The sequence below is a fragment of the Papilio xuthus genome, unplaced genomic scaffold (genome assembly GCF_000836235.2).
Source record: "Papilio xuthus unplaced genomic scaffold, Pxut_1.1 DF824888.1, whole genome shotgun sequence".
In the NCBI taxonomy this organism is placed as follows: Eukaryota; Metazoa; Arthropoda; class Insecta; order Lepidoptera; family Papilionidae; genus Papilio; species Papilio xuthus.
Window position 1 is genome coordinate 1,604,479 of NW_013533761.1, and position 22,334 is coordinate 1,626,812.

Sequence of the window (22,334 nt, forward strand, 5' to 3'; positions counted from 1 at the left end):
CAAAAAGTAATAAAAAATAACCCGAGAAATATAATACTTGAAAATAAAACGAAAATTATACTTAACGTGAACATTATTTCGCACATGTAGGTTTGTGAATTTAAGTCAATTATTTTTTAACTTTTCTTAAATAAATGAAATCAGTCATTTCTTTTTCGGATCAATTTAAATCGATCATTCCTTCTTTTAATATAATAAAACTAGTTGTCGCCCGCGACTCCTTCTGCGCGGAATTTAAATAAAACCTAACAAGTAGCCTTTGTTGGCATTTATGCCAAATTTCACCGAAATCCGTTCAGTCATTCCAGAGATACCTTCAAACAAACATCCAACCATCCATCCAATCTCCAAGTAAACTTTCGCATTTATAATATTAGTAAGACATCAAATGAATATCAATGTGATTAACGACAAGATGAGGGCTTGTTGCCATGAACTCTTCGACTTGTCACGCGTCAGCACTTATCTTTACACCCGAGGCAACCCTTTCAGTATCCAACGTTTAATCCATCGGCTGGGGAAATCAGGAAAATTTGCTTATCTCATTTCATTAGATCTGAGATCGCGTGGTTGAGGACAAGGGCACCAAAGATATAAAGGCCCCAGGGAAATTGGGGCTTCGAACTGACGATAAATTCAAGGTGAATGCATATTATGAAACAATTGATTTCTTCCGTATTACATTACTGAAATGGGAAATTTAGCAATCGTTCAAGTAACAAAGGGGATGGGAATGATTTTTTTAGGAACCTAAGAGACTTCACTTGCATAGTATTACTACACATTAGGATTTTTTATGTTATAAAATTGTCCTTTAAATATCAGATTTAACTTCATCAATCTTTTACGAAAAATGCTGATTCACTTATTAGCCAGTCCGAATGCCTTTATCTTTTATAAATACTTTACCTCATTACTAAATTGATATAAATATTTGAATCCTTTTAAGCTGATTTCTTTGGAAAACCTTTTAAACTCTAATGCTGAGGATAACATTTAAGAGTAACGTTCATCCAATTCAATTAGAAAAGAAAATTGTAGTTGTAGCGCAGTGAAGGTTCTATTTTCTTATTCAAACAACCCTTTGCCGGGAGCAGAACAAAGCAGTTCATTAAAATAATTCAGAGCTGCTTGCAACGAGATGAAACCGAGAGTCTAAGCAGAAATTATTATACTTAACCATTGTTAGTGCAAGAAATCACTTGGAAATATCAAGCATTAGGTTTCGTTTATTAAAGATTTTGAGCTTATTAAAGCTTTTTTTGTTAGTATTATCAAAGTGTTAGTCAAAGAGAAAATGATACATTGCAGTACAAAGTACTTTATTATCTTACTTATATTATAAATGCGATTGTTTGGATAGATGGATTTATGGATATTTGTTAGAAGGTATCTCCAAAGAACAGCTGCATGTATCTCGCTGAAATTAGGCATGGACGTAGAACATAATTTGGAAGTACACATAGGCTACTAATTAAGTTTTTAATCCGCGGAGACAGTCGTGGGCGACTGCTAGTTATAAGATAAAAAGTGAAATGGAATATCAAAGTTTTCCAACGTGACTTTAATATACTTTCACCAAACTTAAGTAGCTACTGAGCATAACAAGTATCAAAGTTTCGCTGTTGTGGAATCTTGCCAAGACATCGAACTTGCACGTAGTTACCTTGCGAGGTGATCTGATGCGAGGCGACTTGCAAGATTACATGCGCCAACTCGATTTAGTTGTGAGACAAGACGCGCTCAGCGGTAGCGAATGCGACTCACGTCCACTAGATACGCTTTAAGCTGAAACGTACCGATCTTACGAGCTATATGAAAAATGGAAACAGGATAAAAGTGAAACCTTATCTCACTTTAGCAAGTGAGAAGTAATATAATAGTAAAATTGAATGATATACGATAAATACCGGTATTAATATACCTTTGAGTCACTTCATCATTATACGACAGAGTATACGAAGTACGGATATTGGTAGGAAAGTTTTTGAGCTCCTACCGGGCGTAAGTACACCAAGAAATCTCAAACAAATTTTGACATATTTTGTCGATGACGTCACGAAGACGCGTGTCTCATATTCGTGCTAGGTCATCAGATCCTCAAATAATTGTTCAAAACTCAATTTTTTTTCTTTGTTTTTATACACGTACTTACTTAATATTAACTTTCTAATGTATCGAGTCAGCTATGCTGTACGGAACATAACGTTTCTTATACTTAATATAAAAATCAAACAAGACATCGCTCTCGTTAACACCTTGTCATACTGACAGTTTAATATCCCCGTTCTTTAAATTAAATATATCAATCTGTGATCTTGTATGAAGTGCAAGAGGAAACGATGTCACGTGTTGCCGTAGGGCGTTTTGCATTTCACCGGCGTACTCTCTTAATTAGAAGGAAACTTTCGCTTGCCAAGCCAAGTTCTATTAAAACACCGCACAAGAGATTCGTACTTTCATCTCGAATCTGGCCTGAGTTGAACTTTCATCAGATTTGCGGCTACAATGCCCACCGCAATGAGAACAAGCGCACTATATTCACAATTCACTTTCGTTAGATACGTTCCCAGTTTACTATTCACAAGTACGTGAGTTTTAACCACGTCGAAAATCGAAAGGAGAAGAAAGAACGGGTTGACTTAATAAAAAAAAGAAGTACCAATGCATTCAATCTGTATGCATGTGTATACATTAATAAAATATTATTTTATGCATAAACAAAACATCGGAAGGAAAAGATAACACGAAACATGTTGTCCCAAACAGCGGTGATTAATATGCGCACAAGATCACGGGTTCATTGCTCCCTCTGCATCGGTCGCTAATCTAACTTCGCGTTATTCACATGCAGTTTTCAATATATTCTTAGGAAATAAGAAATAGAATTATGAGTCACGCGACTTTAGCCAAGGACTTTGCTACGGCTCGCGCGAGCAGTGCAATGGGCACGGCTTGTTATTTTTGCGGCGAAATATATTACGACATATTGTACCGCAGAGCGCCGGCCGTGCCAAGGCTGGCTCTATGCAATAAACTCATATGAATTTGATGTGATTACCCTCTCATAAAGGTGACCGCACTCGCCACACCTATACATCAAGTTACTATGAAAATACAATCTGTCTGACCAATAAATGTAAGGTAGGTTCTGTATATTTATCTAATTACTAGCTATTAATTAATATTAATTAGTAGTCTATGTGTTATTCCAGACTTTTTTCTACATCTGTGCCAAATTTCAGTGAGATCCGGCGAGAGACGGCTGCACCGTCCTTCTAACAAAAATCCATCTATTCATCCAAACTTTAGCGTAAGTAAACTTAGTGAAATATATGTTATTTTGAGATGTAGATGTATAGAACCTGAGCCTTTGGAGGACCTAGACTTGAGAAAGAAGAGGTTTTGATGTGAGTTATTTATACTAACCATGTTGTATGTAATTTTCATGTTGCAAAATGTTTCGTATATCTGTTTATGACAGAGATATTCGGTGAGCGAATACGAGAATTAACTTCCAATATCGAATTCTGACGGATGGAAGAATTTGCGGGCAGCGAGGCGATAAGTGGCGAGCTGTGCGACCGACCGTGAATGTCACAAAGTTATCCACTACCGCCACCACTGCTGTAGTTATTCTCACTTTAATTAAACTGCCAAACATTGTTGAAATATTTTGTATGTTCATATCATTTCGGTATATCAAATACCAAACAATAGCTATGTCACTGTGTCATTCTTTATAAATTTTTATTTCAGAGTTAAAAATTACATTGTAGTGGGTTAATAAATTGTAATTGTGATGAATAGCAAAGTTTAAATGGATGGATAGATGTTTGTCACAAGTTTTATATTAAACTGCCGCATGGATCTCGCTGAAACTTGGCATAGGTGTCGAACATAGTCTGGAAGTCTGGAACATAGTCTACTAATTAAGTTTATTCCTAATCCCGCGCGGACTGAGTCACGGGCGACAAATGGTTTTGCTATAAAAGACCACTTCAGTTAGTTTGAAATTACATTTTTTTTACATAGAAAAGTATAGCAATATTTACTTCGAGATGAGATTTTCACTGGACTTAGCCATAGTATCTCTATTGGTTGCATTTCACATTGTACATCCAGACATAAAACAAACGAACAATTATTTGTTCCGATTCCGATTCTGGTATGTTTCCTGTGATATAGAAATCTAATAGAATAGAGCAAGTAGGCCACCTGATATTAAATTATCATTTCTATCTATAAACGTACATTATTTTATAGAGTATGAGCTGTCGCCCACAGCTCCGTGCGCGCAGAATTAAAAAAAAATAGTAGCCTATGTGTTCTTCCACACTATGTTCTACGTCTATGTCAAATTTTAACGAGATCCATGCAGCCATTCGGTAGATACCTTCAAAGAAACATCCATTCATCTAAACATTAGCATTTATAATATTAGTAAGATGGTTTTTCGGACAGGGTAATTGAATATACTTTAAAAAAAGGCGATTCCCAAAGTTGATGTGTGAATATTTAATATAAAACTCCAATTTGATTAGATAGAATTGAAAAGGATAAGTAAATAATTTCCAATAACCCGAGATTTATTCGATACGAGCGTATTTTACATTATTGTAGCTACTTGAACTGATAACGTGGATTCGTATTGACACATCTCCGATATCTGTCCGGACCGTACTCTTGTCGCGAATTGAATAAAACCGATATAGATGTTAACACTCGAATGAGCATACAATTTATTTTCACTTTATTATTAACACGTAACTTTAGACTATTTGATATACGTTGCGATTGGTTCGAAGATACATCATAACATTTAGAAATGTTAACATATTCTATCTATATTAATAAAACCGGAGTATCTGAATGTGAAGGAAAACATCGTGATGCAACCTGCACATATCTGAGAAGAAATTCAAAGATATGTGTGAAGTCAACCAACCCGCCAGGGCCAGCGTCGTTGACTATGGCCTAATCACCCTTAACTTAGGGTAGGCTCCGAACCCCACGGTGGGGACGTATAGTGAGCTGATGATGATGATCTGAATGTAATATCCAAAAAATATATTTCGTCAAGATGTATTACGGTGGCTGAAAACGAAAAACTAATCTTTTCTCTGTCTGTCTGCGTGACTGTCTGTATGTATATCCTCAAGGCTGTGGGCTGGCTATGTATGGGACTTTGACTGGAAGGTAACTAATGCACGCAGGCATGTTATACTCTCTTAAGTTCTTTCTTTTCGTCACTAAGAAAGTTGCGAGCAACAGCTAGTGTTAAATACAATTTGCTTAATGACAAATTAGGTTATTAACTTCTACAATGTAGAAAGCCTCTTCATGATTATTGGCTAATCAGTTAAAAAGTATTTGCTTTTGTATAGTATTTCATTTAATCATAATCAAAGAGACAGTTTTTAAATTAAAATTGTCTCTTCTTAAAACATCTTTGACATTGAACGGCAGGTGACGCAAATACGAAAGCTGAATGGCCTCACTAATCTGTAGTACTTCAAAGACAAGGTTCGTGTGTTTAATTGCCCGTCAGAACAAATATTTGTTTAATGCACAGGTGTTTGAGGCTGTTAAATATTCAGCGATTTAAAAGGTGAACAAAAAGCGAGATGCATTTTTAAATCTTTAATTTATTAAATTAAAACTATCTGCATAAAAATTAACATGACATTCGAACAACTTGGAGTTACGGATCAGTTCATTAACTTCTAGTTTCTGAGACTAAAATCTCTGTATAAAATATATCGTCATCTCTGTCTTTATCTTTAACAACATCGAGATAACACTATGTTTTAAACGGAAAATTTGACCCAGAAACCCACAGTTATTTGACTAATTGTAGAGTAAATAGCACAAAACATATATCGATAAGTTAAATCGAACAAAAAATAATATAAGTTTGTATTAGACATAGAAATTAAACTTAAGACAACAGATAGTAAGCAGCAAAATTATAATTGTATGTAAATAAAGTTTATAAAGCAAAAAAGGTCTCTGACCCAGAGTGAGAGGAAAAGACAGAAGGTGGATAGTAAGTATCCACCAAGAAAAAAAAATATATAGCAGCAGTAATTTAATTTAAAAACCGATGTCAAAAAATATAATCCAAACAAACACAATAATCAAACATATCTGAGAGCTACTGATAGAACATATTTACAAAATATATTGTCATCACAGTTTTCTCAAACAGTATAAGAGAGACGACAACATGTTTTCATATGAAAGTTTTGTGTGTGAAAAAACCGTTAAACAGCTGCTATACCTACTAGATGGTAAATTAAGAGACGATCCCGCTATTAATGAAGAAGTTTGTTCATTTCATATTTACACACGTGCGAGCACACCACGTCTCTCACATTTTCCGCTAAGTGAATGTAATTTGATATCGGTTCAGTCTCGCACTTTGAAGTACCAATTCAAACGCTAATAGACAATTTACAAATAACTCGCGTACCTCGCTATATCAAAGTAAATATGACATTATGTTCGTCTGCTACTTAAAATTATCGTAAGCAGTGGACCGTAAGCTATAAAGGAGAGTATACACTAGATCATTTACTTGTAACAAAACAACGAGCCCTTTCACGAACCACGAGTGCTTTGGAAATTGTGCTTTTACCTGTATTATACTATTCGTAAGAATACATAGAAATTCTCAAGGAACAGCTCTAGTGTATATTCACCTTTATATTTTACCATTTTGCGATTTAATTATATATTTTACTGATGATACAGCCTTGCTCCTAGAATTTCAAACGACGTTTTATCGTTCATGTAATATGTTCTTTTCTAGGTCTTCGGTATAGGTCCTAGCTAAAAAACAGAATTACTTCTAGGACCACTATCTCCATCAGATACAGGGAAAGTCAATATATATTTAGTTTTTAATGAAAATGATAGTCTAATATCGTATACGTAACGAAAAAAAATATATAAGTAGATTTTTTTTAATTCAGGATTATTTCTAAATCTATAAAGTACTATATTACCTAAATATAGAGAATTGCCACCTTTTTTATACTTTATGAAGGTAGTATAACGATGGACAAATATTTAACTTCTAAAAGACATCAAAGGTCAATAAATATGACAAACTCTTTGATTAGTTTGTTGCGTAACGCGGCATCCGTCAATTAAACATTAAATTGCTTTTGCCTTTTACCTTAACAAGTAATAAACCCATACTTTTGTTTTTAATTATTTCTACCGTAAACTTAATTACGTTTTTGGATTTAAATTGCGATATAAACGGTATATTCCTTTTTGATGTTTACAAACTCATTAATGTTATCATAAACAGAACATATCTACTATTAATATTTTTAGTTTAAGAGTTATTTTTAAAAATAATCTTCTTTCTTTAATGAGTGAAACACACATCAATTTTTTTTTAATTAATTTATAATAAAATTCAAATTAAAATTAAAAATGTTAAAACGAAATTATTAAAAAGAGTTAAAATTCCTTTTTTAAAATGATTTAAGTTCGATTGCCGTGATAACAGCTAGACCACAGCTATGTCAAACAAAAAAATACTTGATCGTAGAAAAAGACATTTGACAAAAAAACAGACATTTTTATCCAAAATCTTAGATTTAGTTTAGTTTCCCCAGATTTCGAGGCTAAGTGCGCAATCGCCTGATTATCTCAACTGTCGAAACTTGTCTCACTATAATGGGAAATATCAATTTAACGCTACATCGTTACTGAAACAATAACTTTTTATAAATGAAAGCAACAAAGTAACTTCGGCAAATGTGAATTAAGTAACCGAACCTCTCCTTCACTTTTAATTGTACTAATTTTCCAGATAACGTTACGAAACTTTTAAACTAAAAATATCGTTAATCTCAATTGTTAATTATAATTTGCATAAAGTAAGAACTATTAATGATACGCGTCCGTTGCCTCGCGCCGGACGTACCGCACGCACGGCCCGCACCGGATTTTAGTTTATACAGCGCTGTGTCCATCATCCGCGCCGCCCGCATCGCATCAAGACAAAGCAATCCGTGCGTGCAGTGCGACCGACGCGGGCAAATGGATTATTTTGCCGTAACACAAAGACTCATTTGCTTTAATAACGTATGTACACAAATGATAATTTAAAATAGCTTGCAGGTGGTTTGAGGGCGTTACGGGACGGGGCATGACCCGGTCATAGTAACTGGGTCACCGCTACCCCGTGCAGCCCGGCCCGGCCCAGGCATACGTCAATTACAGCTTCGATTAGTGCATGAAACAATGCCACTATGTTATGTTACGAACTATTTAAATTAATATTAAAACATTGCTTATTCCGGAGAATGTATTTGTGTTCTAGGAACAGGATTTCACGGAAGATGGCGGATAGGCAAATTAAATGATTTATATCGAGGAAGATGGTGGCTGTACTCAATTCGTCTATATTTCTTCAATTATCGGTCAATTTATGTCTGGTTACCTGGTTATACGTTGGATATACACTGGTATATACGTGTAATACGCTGGATTTCTATTTTTTTTTTGTAAAAAGAGGAATTAATTTAATAAGCAGTCGGATAAATTGTCAACAAACCGTCATCTTAGGAAATTGTTACATGTTGTAAAATAGACATGTTACTCTTTTCTTCATATCGGTCGATTTTATAATTGTATTAGATCCTTATACATCGCGTCATTGGCAAGGGGCTGCAGCGGTATTGTGCGGGCAAGGCGATGCAGCGACCGCGCACAGGGTCAACTCTAGTGCGCCCTTTACACAACCGACTTAATTAATCATTGTTCTATTTACAGAACACGCGGTGATGCCGTGTAACTGAACTCTTGTGGCAGTGAAAATGCGCGATGCAATAAGAATGCACAAGTTTAATAAAAACCATCGCATAATAAATTGATTATTTTTGAAATATGAACCTCCTGTATATCGTATTAGTGAACAAACTGAATATATTCTTGCAATTTTTTTCATTGAAGAATCACTTTATGTACGTTGAAATTAGAAATATTGCTTTAAAGGCAAGATAATTATGTGTAAAGTTAGTTATTACAGAAGAAGATATGGAACAAAATCTTACTACGTGAATTTTACAATACGTATTACACGAATCCTTCGAAACTACAGGCTGTAAAAATTAACTTCATAAAATGTAACAGCAATCTTACTAATATTATAAATGCGAATGTTTGTATGTATAGATGTTCGTTCTAAGATATCTCCAGATCGCCTGCAAAGACGATGCTGAAGTTTGGTATAAATGTAGAACATAGCCTGGTAGAACATGTAGGCTACTTTAAATTTTTTCAACCCCGTGCCGACGGAGTCACGGGTGATAGCTATCTTACTAATATTATAAATGCAAATGTTTAGATGGATGAATGTTTGTTTGAAGGTCTCGATGAAATTTGGCATACATATAGAACATAGTCTGGTAGTACACATAGGCCACTTTGAGTTTTTTTAAACCCTGCGGATGGAGTCGCGGGTGACAGCTATAGGAGTTATTTTATGTTAAAAATAAAATATCAGTGGTAGCAACACAGCAATCTACTGCCACACAATTCCATTAACAGGATACGACCTCATACTGCCGTCGATACCGCCCTTCCGCCATAAACAATTGACCTAACTAAATAATTATGTATATAATACTAGTTGTTAGTTAGTAGTAATTAGTTTTAATAATACAGCGGCTAGAATTAGTCACATCCGGGGCTAATTACGAATACATGCATCCATGCTTGCAAATATAAAATCGATAAAATTCTAAGAAGTTAGAAATCATGTAAATGATCTTTTTAAATATTATTTTAAAAAGAAAAATAAACTGTCTGTCTTGATAAGGACATTGACAATTAAAAAAGTTATGAAACAAATAAAAAGATAAACCAAAACATGGATATATGTCCAACTAAAATAATCTTAGACAATACCCGAGATGACTAACAGGTATCTCTTGCATCCGAAATAGATCTCGCGAATTAAACGCATCGTCCGTCTTCAAAGTGCACAAACAAAAAGGTCAGAAGCCGATGACCCAGTTTTCCGGCGGCAAAGGTCACGCAGCCGTCGGCCCGGGAAACGCACGATAACGTTGGCACGTTGGCAATGCAACGCACGCGAATCGACTCCGAATTACGCAATGCAACTTACATACGTGATCTTTGATACTGGGAATTTGACCGATGTTCAAAATTAAAGAGATACCACCATCCGATTAGATGTTTTTGTAGTACCAAGAAGCTACTAGACCTCAACAAAGTTAATGTGAAAGTTTCGATTACCTTTTCGATTGCCAAGTTATGAATTATTCATCGTTTTTGCAATCTGCAAACTTGTATAATTTTATTTATAAATAAACAAATATGATTTTGTAGATACCCCCCCGACCCTCCTACATTAATCCATATAACAAAATATTCTAATTTATAATATTAGTAACTTAAGTAAGAAGTAAGACCTAAGTTTGATGACGCGTCCTGCAGTCACATCGCTTGCATAACTGCACAATAAACACTCTGATTAAAACACATTACAGCGCGGAGCCGAGCGCACTGATTGTATTTTACGATTGCCCTCAATAATTTGATTTACACGCGAACAACCGAGTGCAAACACGTTATTGTCTCTCTGCCAAGTGTCACGCGAAGAAAGTTACTGCAAAACAAGTGTCGAGACTCAGCTTGGGTCATTCAAGTTAACCTCGACGATAAAAAGCTCAGCTGTTATTTGGTTGCGTCGTAGCGTTGAGACTAGTTTGACAGTCAGTTTTAAGGTCATTGGTACACAAGGCTTTGTTAATTCTAAAACTTGGCGATTTTAGTCGCCAAGATTACGGAATACAGTGTTATATTTGTCATCCAAAAAGCCAGTCGCTCGCTACTTGTATGTCCAGGTCGTCTTGCAATGTCGCTGCGATAGTAGAAGTAGAAGTAGCGAACCCGAATGTCATTCTTAATTACGACATTAATCTGGTAGATGTAATTCATCCTAGGGTCCTATTAAAACTAGTTCCAGCGTCATTAGTAGAAGTAATTATAAATCATTAGGCAGGAATTTATAGACGTTCATAACTCAGTCGCACGATATTCCCTATGCAGGATTCCCGGGCACGTTTACGACGTCAGCCGAGCGACTAAGGCCTGCACAATAAAATAACTACAGGGGCCTCATTATGCTGGTTAACTTAGAATAGGATGAATAAGAAGTTTAGTACACAAAGTTCTACTAATATAGTATCTACACTAATCAAACAAGGAAATGTTAAATTATCGCATCTTATAAAACTATTTCTTTTAAGTCGACAACCATTTTAGTTTAATATAAGTAAACATGTATAATAAAAGTAAGGTTAATATATTAATTGTTATCAACGCCATCTATTAGTCTAGAAGTTAAATTAATTTTACCAGAAAAAGTATCTCATTTTAACATTAGCATCTAAAATTTATATAGCAAATAGTATTTTAAGTCTAATAAATGTAGAAAATCGTGCCCGGAGCTGCTTGATAATGAGCAAAGATAACGGGTACGAGAGCTAGCTAATTAATCAGAGCCAAAGCGAGGTGTCGACCTACGCGCCCTGACGTAGCTTTATGTCTTACAAGAGGTCCGCTCTCTAGAATATACCTAAGGGCAGTTACACACTAACTGCACAACGGTCAAGGTCTTTCATTTCCTACTCATTTTAAAGTACTGTCATTTCAGACTTTTTTTGCTATAAGGTCTGAAGTGTGTCTCTGCCTTATACTTTACAGAGATATTTAATTCTTTGACTGTATGTAAATATTCGTCATACTCAGACCGCTGTTTGTAGTCGCTAAAGATGCAGCTGATCGTGCATCGATATGCATACACCTGCCTACACGTATCTATAGACTGATCCAACATTTCTGTTAATTTACGATAAGATAAATACATTGATGAAAATTAAATTGACTAATTCAATTAATTTATACGAATAAAATCGCGATGATTTATACATAATACATGGTGCGGATGGTTCTTTGGATTATGCGACTTTTTCGCGACAATATTGCCAAGAGTTTACGAAAATGTATTCGTAAAATTATGAACAAAATACAAACTAGGACGTATGTCGTCGAAGAAAACGTATGTCGCATGTATTTGTGGCAGGCCCTTTGGATGCAAGCGTCTGGCTATGACGATGACAGATAGAACTACACATCGCGTGCCAGTGTACATATCTACGATATTGTATTGCGTTAGACGCGACTAAAATCGCCAGGTTTTTAAAATTAACATCACCCTGTGGACTAAGTGCTTTAGTAATATGATTAGACTGCTTATAGTGGGGGTTAATTTTCTTTTATTTTAGTCTCCTCTTATGAAATAAATTAACTATCAAAAATAAATAGCTAATAAAGTTTACTGTTGTTAAATTAACTGTAATATCACAGGAAGAAGTTTATAGACCTCGTAGTAAAGTTTATTTTACGCTTAATTGAAACTCAAGTGATGCCGCAATCGGTTCGTTCTCCGATATGTACTTACGTAATATTTTGTTATAAAAGTTTGACGTTATTTTTTTTTAATTAAAAGTAGGCAAACAAAATATATTACGTAAAAAAGTTGAAGTCATTGCGTAGTGACTAGTGATTTAAATTGTAGAGAAAAAATATTTTTATTATTATTAAAATTAAGTAGCTGTTATATCCATTTCAATGTTAAAATTATGTAAATTTGTCGTATATAATTTTAAGTTCTTTCTTGAAATTGTAGAGTTTACTTAAGTTAAAGTTAATAAGGCTTTTAAAAATAACTTACCTATCAGTTACCGGGGTAAACCCGGCATTTCTCTTTGCCGCTATGTCCTCCACTTTTCACACAAAACTGGACCTCGTTCTCAAATATAATTAACCTATTTATTGCATTTGGCAGTAAAGTTAAACTTATTACATATTAGCAGTTATATTGCTTATATTATAATCGTAAAGATTCACTCGCGCGTACACTTCGACAGCCTTTCTTAAACCTGAAACAAAATAAATTAATTTAAAAAATAGGAACAATTGAATACCTTGACAACTACGTCTTGGGCTCGCGTTTCTCTAGATATTTTTTTTTTGCCCTATGTTGGCGAAAAAAATGTTCTTTTAATATATCCATATCCAAGACACAATTCTATTTCTAATTTTTTGTACAGCCATGCGAAGATCAAGGCATCTCTGGGGTATTAATTTTACTATCATACTTGCCCTAATAGAAATGCGTTTTATATGTAAAGTACTGCAGTGAATAAGTCTTGATGCTCGTATCGTATGCGAGAATGCAAATTAAAAACAATAGTTTTGACCGCCGCGCGTACTCATATATCAACTGCACCAGTTTCGAAGAACCGTCGTACAAATAAAAATGAACTATTTGTACTCCTGCCCTTGGGTAAGAAATATACGACATAATAAACCGAATGCGCCCGCACTGGACGCAATCTTTTCCAAGATCATACAAATGAATGTAAACCGTATTTCGTTCGTGATAAAGTATAAATTCGTATAGTATATATATGCAGTCGTTGCAATGAGTTAGCTAGACTGTTTGAATGTCAAACCAATGATCGACAGCGGCTGCTGCAGCGGTGCAATAAAAAAATAATTTATTCACGTCTGAGTAAATAAGATGATGGCTACGCAAATTGAAAATTTGGACTCCGCTTGTGCGGATGCCGAAACGTCGGCGGAGAATGACTCTTAATAATCTTGATACTTGCTCATTTTCTTCAAGTATATTTGTAGCGATGATTTTTTACTAACATTATGAAACGCATAATCGTGTAAGGTTTAAAATGCCCTGAAAGTAACTCATTTGATTACACAATTTTGGAACTTTTTCTTTAACAGCAACTTTTTATCGTATTTGGTCTTATTAAATTAAACAAGTTCATAAAACAACAGGCCTTTAAAACTTTATTACAGAGTCTTAGAAAAAAAATTAGAACATCTAAATCACGTACGAGCGCTTAGAATCACGCAATACAACACTCAGATTAGATTTATTGTGCAAACACGATTGTAAAGCTTAACGAATATTCAATGGAGCTGTTCTATTACCGATATCTAATATTAGTTGAACAAAAGCAGCAATATGTATGTTGCAATGTTGATTGTCGGCGGCTATGCGGCGAACGTTCTGAAGGTCGTGCTCGAGACGTAAATCTGGCGAGGCATTGAACTATGGAACGCAGCCGGAAGCCGAGGCCGATGACTGATGTGCGCTACCACATTTTTATAGGGCTGTATCAAGTGTGAAATCACAAATTAACTTATTATTGATATTAAATTGATATATTTAAGAAGTTGACGTTGTCGTCAGCTCTTACACTACGCCGAGGGGCTTGAGTCTTCTCTAAATTAGGAGCATTTAGGCATTCATCAACCATGCAAGCCCAGTGCAAAATAGCGTCCTGAAACAACCAGAATGCGTGCTGTAACTAATACACAATCCTGCTCAATTAAGACCAATTCTTATTGTTTTTGCGATGCTACTTAACGTGCTTTTCTAGAATTAATACATTGAATATTGGGTGAATATCTAAAGGAATTTATTACCTTTAGAGGATTAAAAATAAATTATATGGTAAGTGCTAGCTAGCCCTGGCCTTGTCGTTAAATGTTTAGCAAACATTTTACGTATTCATTGTCGCCAGTACTCTGCCGCCTTCACATTCTTCGCTAATTTTAATTTACTCGTTTTTTTTTTAATTTTTTACGACTATAACATTGAATTCAATATTCCAAGTCTTTTTGTTGTTTCCATATTAATTCGTCCAGAAATGCAAAAGATGATCTGTAGATGAATTTAGTTTGGTTTTCCTAACCTTTACTTTTAATTTCAACTCTACCGTACGCTACAAATTTGCAATTTTATTTGTATACTAGCTGTCAGCCACGACTCCGTCCGCGCGGAATTAAAAAATATATAATTAGTAGCCTATGTGTTCTTCCAGACTATGTTCTGTATGTATGCCAAATTTCATCGAGATCCGTTCAGCCGATCTGGTGATATCTTTATCCATCAAACATCCATCCATCTATCCAAACATTCGCATTTATAATATGAGTAAGATATATTAAGCAAGATAATGTATTTAGCTTAATTCAAAAATCAAGTTAACTTTTTAAACTTACATAATTAAGATAGTGGCTAAATATATACAGAAGAAAATGTCATTGTATACTTTTTGAATATGTATTAAACTTCGGGTTGAAAGCAGGAATAAATATATTTAGCAGAAAATGACTGCTTATCGACCTGGTGACCTTATTAAGTTTTCTGTGCCGGCGCCGCAGCGAAAGCGAGCGAGGAACGGCCTCTGTAAATCATTACAGTTTTTACAGCAGTCAATAAATCCATTTTTAAATAGGTCGGATGTTTTGTGCGGAGCGTAGCTCCGAAACGCGAATTCATCGCCAATCGCGAGCCGATGTCGTATCGAATTAAGACGTGAACGAGGTCCCCGAATTACTGGACAAAAACCTACTCTGACATGCCTTGATACCTTTTTACGGGGAAATTATTTTATATTTTTTTTAACTCGATAAGAGATTGTAAAAATATTGTTTTGTTAAAATTTGGACTTCCTTAATGTATTTATTAAAAGTTTTAGCCAATTTGCTCTTTCTTTTCCTTCAGTAAGAATAATTAAAAAGAATTTTCTCATCAGTTATTAATTTCGTACGATATGATTGATAAGGAAACCGTTCCCTTATGACGAGCTAAAGTTATTACCATGGAAAAAAGTAGAGCATTTTGGTGTGCCAGTTATGGTTTTTACATTATGACCAAAATCTAATTGGCAACCTGAAAACTAGGATTATTTAGAAAGTGTCGTCATACGTCGGTTTACGTATATCAGTCATAGTCTTTTTTTTAACCCTAACTATGACCTATTAAATTAATTACATCTTACAAAAACATTCCTCGAATAAGACGATAATATTTTGTACATTGAATAACATCGCAAGGTCAGAACGTGTAACAAATTGTTTTTTTTATCCAACCGGACAAATATAAGTCAAATATACAATTACAGAGAGAAATCACATCGTTTCGGTCGCCAGGCGTTAGCTGGTCAAGCGACGGAGCCGCATTGTTTTTGGTAGTATCAATAACATACAACATTTAACCTTGAGACCGAGTTAGAGGACGACCACACAAATGTCTTTTTTCCTCGAAACTTTTTGTTTCGATATTTATATTGTCTCATATGGTGTTGGATTTGAAAGGAATAAATTAGCGGCGGGGTCGACGACTCTATCTTAATTTAGGGTTGTCAAAACTTTTTAAACTGTTTTAGTTTTTTTTATTATTATTTAGAGTTGATTATATATTATACTTGAAAAAATGTAACGCAACGTAAAAGAAGTTAAGGCAAGATATGCTAAGTCGGTTTTTAATTATTTAGAGCTTTATTTCGTTCGTCCGCTGTATGCTTTAGGCCGATGTACTATTTCAGATAATTTTAGTAAGAAGACGAATGTCGAATGACGAATGTTACCTTACTCATTAAAATCGATTCAGACGTTTAGGCAATAGGCTTTCACGATGGAGTTTATCTACATACAATCCCACATACATAAAACTTACATACGCGCGAAAATCATTACCATCTTGTCTGTCGCTTAAAAAAAGCAGTGTTTGTCTACCACATAAAATAAAATTAGTTGCTATATAAAGCTTTATTTGACATCGACAACCCTAGGCAAATGTTCTAACAAATCGAAAAATAAAACGTCTCTGTAACATTGATATTTTACATTACGATGCTTTAATTTGTTGAAACATGTAAAGTGTTTCTTCACGACTACATCCAGCATATGTTTAAGACATTTAGGTCAATAATGATTGTTAATGTTTTTTTTTTATATATCAACCTCGTTTTAATGCGTTAGATCATTTTTTTAGACGTTGTCAATTTTTTGAAGGTGTAAAATAAAAATTTATGTTAACTAACCTCTGTATGTCATCTCCTCAAGAAAAAAATCGACTTATTTATTATATAAATTAAAATTTTAATCACATAACAAGTTCTATTTAAAGTCAATTTGTAATTTTATTGACAAATTATTTTTTGCGGATATTGGCAACATCGTAAATAAAACGGTGGTCAATATTTCTTTGGCCACTTGACCTTGTACGTGGTGTAACAGGCTAGCGACGAAAAGCAATTATTTTATTCACTAGAGATTGATGACGGTCGCTATATTGAAGCATGTTTGTCACTGGGATGAATAGATTTATGCCTAGATTTAATATTACGGATCAGTCGAGCGTCGGAGAATTCAATTTATAAGTAAAACTAGCTGTAGCCTGTGTCTTCGTCCGCATGGGATACAAAAAACTTAATTAGTAGTCTTTTGTTCTACATCTATGCCAAATTTCACATCACCCATCCATCCATTAGCATGTATAATATTAGTAACATATGTTTAATTACTAATGTGGATATAGGAATTCATGTTTTATTTTTGGACATTGTTTCCCAGAAATTTTTCACAACGATAAAGCAAACTACTAAGAAGCGAAACTTCTTCGATGTGACTTCAAATTATTTGTAAGATTAACATTATTTTAAGACTGTGCAATCATACTAATAGACCATATAACACAAACTGGTCAATAACAACGTGTCGTATATTAAAAAAGTGAAGTAACTCCGAGCGTCGGTGGCTCAGTGGTCAAGCACTTGACTTGCAATCTGCAGGTCCTGGGTTCAAATCCCGCCATGTACCAATGTGTTTTTCGATTTCCGATTTACATATGTACATTTATCCGACGTTCTTACGGTGAAGGATAACATCGTGATGCAACCTGCACATATCTGAGAAGTAATTCAAAGATATGTGTGAAGTCAACCAACCCGCACTGGGCCAGCGTGGTTGACTATGGCTTAATCACCCTTAACTTAGGGCTCCGAGCCCCTCGGTGGGGACGTATAGTGAGCTGATGATGATGAAGTAACTCCGAACAACTCCGACAATAAATCGCTAAATTATTTAATAAATCTGAAAACAAGTTAACACACAATACTCCATGGAACGGTTCGATTGCGTGTACATCGAAAGCTAATAGGAATTTCAATCAAAGTTATTGGTAATTCCGAGCATTGTAAAGGGCTTCGCATTGTGATCGAATAGTCTACCGTCAGCGTTGCTTCTATTTATACTAACTTCCCTGCGAAATTGCCGAATTGTTGACAATAGCTGCTTTCACCCTAAGGTGATGGACGCTTCTAAAGTAATTTTATAAAATGTAATACAAACCTTTTTGTAATTCCAATAATTAAACTTTTTAAGCTTTCAGTTTTAAATTAATATGTGAATAATTTCTATTAGATAGTAGTTAAAATATTAGATAACTAGTCGCTCGTATTATAAAAAACTGAATTAGTAGCCTAGGTGTTCTTCCCGATTTTGCTCTACATCTATGCCCAAAATACTGAAGTTCTGGAAATACCTTCAAACAAACGTCCATCCATCCATCCAAACATTTGTATTTATAATATTAGTAAGGTAAGATTACATCTATTTAATTTTAAAACTTGCTAAATCATTTATGCAACAAAATCTTTACAGGGCGCAGTTGTTAAGCGCTCTACCGGACCTGACCGAATCTATAAGGTCAATAAAATTTATCCGACGTTCCTACAGTGAAGGTAAACTGACAAGAAATTCAAAGACATGTGTGAAGTCAACCAACCCGGACTAAGCCAGCGTGTTTGACTATGTCCCCCTAACTTGTAGACTTTAAGCCCTTCGGTTGGGACATATGGAAGCGATGACGACAAACAAAAATATAAGTATAATTTTAAGCCATACTCCCACATTCAAAGCTTCAATGATGTGTTCCCAGTGTCACCATTGACACCATTTGAAACTAACACAGACTATGTGTGTATAATATTAATGTACATTTCGTAAGATCATAAACATTTATTCTTTTCTCATTTACAAGGACGTAAGCCATAGTAATACTTGTTACTAAACGTGCGTCTTATTTTCGGCTGTTAGAAATCACTTTGTATTTGTTTCCATTGTCGAAGTGCGAAGCAAGCTACCCAACGATTGTTCGCAAATCGTTTGATATAGAACAATGGTGAAGCCGTAGTTTATTTCGAACTTTCTGGGTGTATGTTGAAAAGGTCTTTTATCAATTACCGAATTGAAAATTGTAATAATGGAGATTAAAAAAGTTTTGCAAAGCGTATTGAAACTTTTTCTGTCCTTTCTCTCTTCAAATCATAATAAAGTTGTGTCATACCATGCTCCATGAACAGGTTTCTTTTTAGCACATTCATTTTGATCAGTCCTTTTCCTTCTAGATTTGTAACCAATAAAAAGAGATATAGAATAGTGTCTGTCGCTACGTCATCGCTGCTCACAAAGCTTTGGCTTCTACCAATCATAACGTATGATTATTTCCTTGTCACAATGTCTAAAAGCAGGTCGAAATGGTCCACGAGGACAGTACAATCATTAATCATTACCAATCGCCATTTCTCAATGAAATGACGTTGACCTAGCTAACCGGACGAGAGTATTGAGGTACTAGCAACAGTTTTAGTCTATTTTAAGACATTGTGAGAAATGAAGGAGTACGTTGCAAGACTATTTAAGGCGATGACAGCTTTGCGAGCTCGATCGAGTGGTAACCACTTTAAATTGACTTGAACACTCGTTTAGTTTAAGTTTTCGCATTTATTTAAATTTACCAAAAAATTTAATTTCTTATGATACCGAAAACTTTACTACACTGTTCTTTTAAGCCTAAAATTTCAATTTTTTTTATAACACTTCACAAATTGTACTCTTAAGCTTAGCTATATTGCTCGGTACGTCTTTTATTAGTTGCACAAAATGTCGAATCAATTTTTTGTGTGGAATAAATTAAAAAAATAATGTGTTCGATCTAAATCCAATAATTGATATATTCAATATAATTCGTTCAAATTTGTTCCAGAATGACTCAACGGACATTCGATCAAGTAACGGATCTTGATAAAATTGTGCAAAGATGTAGAACATAGTTACGAGAACACATAGGCTACTTAAAACCCTTTTTATAATTCCCTGCCGTCTGAGTCGCGGCAAAAGTTAGTACTAGAATACTTACTATTACCTGCCTAGTCCAGCATAAATTTACTACATAATCTATGTTAAAGCTATGAAAGCCAAAACAGTGAACCACGTACTGTTTTTACTCCCCACTTAGAAAATGATACTTTAAAAAAACAATGTAGAAATATATAAAAAAAAACTTTAAAATTACAAGGACGAAACGTGACAATGGCTGCAGTAGTTTGTAGCAAAGGCACTGTAAGCGCTGCACAATACAAAGCTAGAAATAGTTATAGCTGTTTGAAACAAAACAAAGGGGAAATTATTCCCAACGCGCGAAACTCATGTTTATTAGCAGTGTAGTTGCATTTAATTGCTGCGCTTTAAAGCGCTGTTTATGTTAGCTGTAAGTTTTATTGGTAATACGAATTTCTTTTTAGTAGATATATCTTCATATAGGATTACGAGCGCAAGTTGAAGTTGAGACACAATAAACAAGGTTTTATAATGTCATAAGTTTTAAGAAATCGCGCTATTTTTTTTTTATAATAAAATACATTTTAGACAAAGTATTTTCACTGCCAAATACGCCCGATCGGCTAATGAAAAGAATTTCCAGCCAGCCATTTATTTTTTTAAATCACCCGTCCTTGTTATACAAGTAGGAAAACATTAATATAAATTTAAAATTTATTTAATAATAAAAGGAATTGGTCATACAATGATGTCGAACAGTTAATAAGTTTTTTTCACGTCAACCTAGGCGACAATTTAAAACCACTTTCACATACATTGCAGCCGGTCGATAGCAAAAAAATAATAAAAATAAAACTAGACCTCTTTTAACAACTAGACCGATCTTTTCAAATCGCAATTACAATTCGGTGAATAGCGAAACGCTTGTTATATCGGTAGTTGTTCGCGGTTCATTTAACATAAGACCGGTTCTATAGAGCAGGCCAGGTTGTTTGCACATAGGAAATAATGTACTGTGCACACACCGGTGGGACATAATGGTTGCACTGACCCTGAACTTGGCACACATTCTCACGATGTTGAATGCAGGGTGTATACAAAAGAATTACGCATTTTTATTGAGGCACAAAGGACACACTGACGTACTAAGTGCACGCAAATCGAACGCCATGTTTACTATTGGAATACGAACTTATAGTAACGTGCGTCTCATTTTCGAGTTTACAATACACGTTTCATTTGACTTATAATATTTAGATACGTGAAATGAAGAACTCATGTTTGTTACCAAGCCGTGAAGCTGAAACTGCGCGGTAAAAATCGCAGTTTATTTAGAGAGTAACCTCATTCCTGAGCGCGGTGTCTAGCGAAAGTAACATTCGATGCGCCTATATAACTCTTATACCAATTCTGCCAGACTCGGCTTCAATCGTGGCGATACCATTATGCCAGCTTGTTTACTAAATAAAAGGGAAAGGCACAATGGGATTGACATGTCCCATATGGATAAAAATACCAAAAAAAAAGATTAAAAAAACTCTTATAACATTACAATCTACAATATTACTTTTAAAATACTCACCCTTCAAATACTCCGTGATGTTGAGGTCGATATTACACTTTTTCAGGTGGAAAATGTTTTCGGGCAAAAACGTAAACATTGACAGTCCGAACGATTAGTGCACACGAGAGTCGACGCGTATTGACGTAATCCGTTCGTTAGGTTAGATAGCGGGGATGTACTGCGGGCGATGAAGGAGGCGGATGCATCAGGTCGAGATAGTTGAAATATTGCAATATTTTGATGGGATTGATTTGGGGTTGTTGGAATTAGGCGATAGAAATGCGGCAAAGTCGGGGAATACGGAGCGTGCGCAATGCTCGCCGGGGAGTTACTGGCGTCGTCCGTGTGGCGGCGCTGCGGTGCGCGGGTATTGATAAAAGCGCAGGCCGCGCCGCGCCGCGTCGGGATGCGACGCCGAGCTTTCAGCACAACCTTGAACTCACACTATCGGATATTAGATAAAACCTGTTTAGATATACTCGACTCGTGCAAAAGAAAACGCATCCATGACGTCACCACTCTGACCATAAAGACATAGAAAACGACGTCTTAAAATGTTATGTCCAAATAAAGTAACTACATTTGCTTTATCCTAACGTCGTTTCCAGCTTAAGGATTGCAATTAAGTAATACCTTTGTGCGATTCAGGTGGATTTAGCATTCCCTTTAGCATCTCTAAGTCAATTATTTTCAAGCCGCTTACTCTGCAACATTTTCT

The 22,334-nt window shown here is 35.1% G+C and overlaps 1 protein-coding gene across 1 annotated transcript in view; it reads right to left on the bottom strand.

Annotated features, from left to right (window-relative positions):
• EcR (ecdysone receptor) overlaps window positions 1-21,907 on the bottom strand; it is a 185,297-nt gene extending 163,390 nt beyond the window's left edge. The window contains exons 1-2 of the mRNA XM_013325070.1: window positions 21,635-21,907; window positions 12,788-12,995 (exon numbers count right to left, since the gene is read on the bottom strand). The gene's annotated coding sequence lies outside the window, so the exon portion shown is untranslated. The remainder of the gene's footprint in view (window positions 1-12,787; window positions 12,996-21,634) is intronic.
• Between the last annotated feature and the right edge of the window lie 427 nt (window positions 21,908-22,334).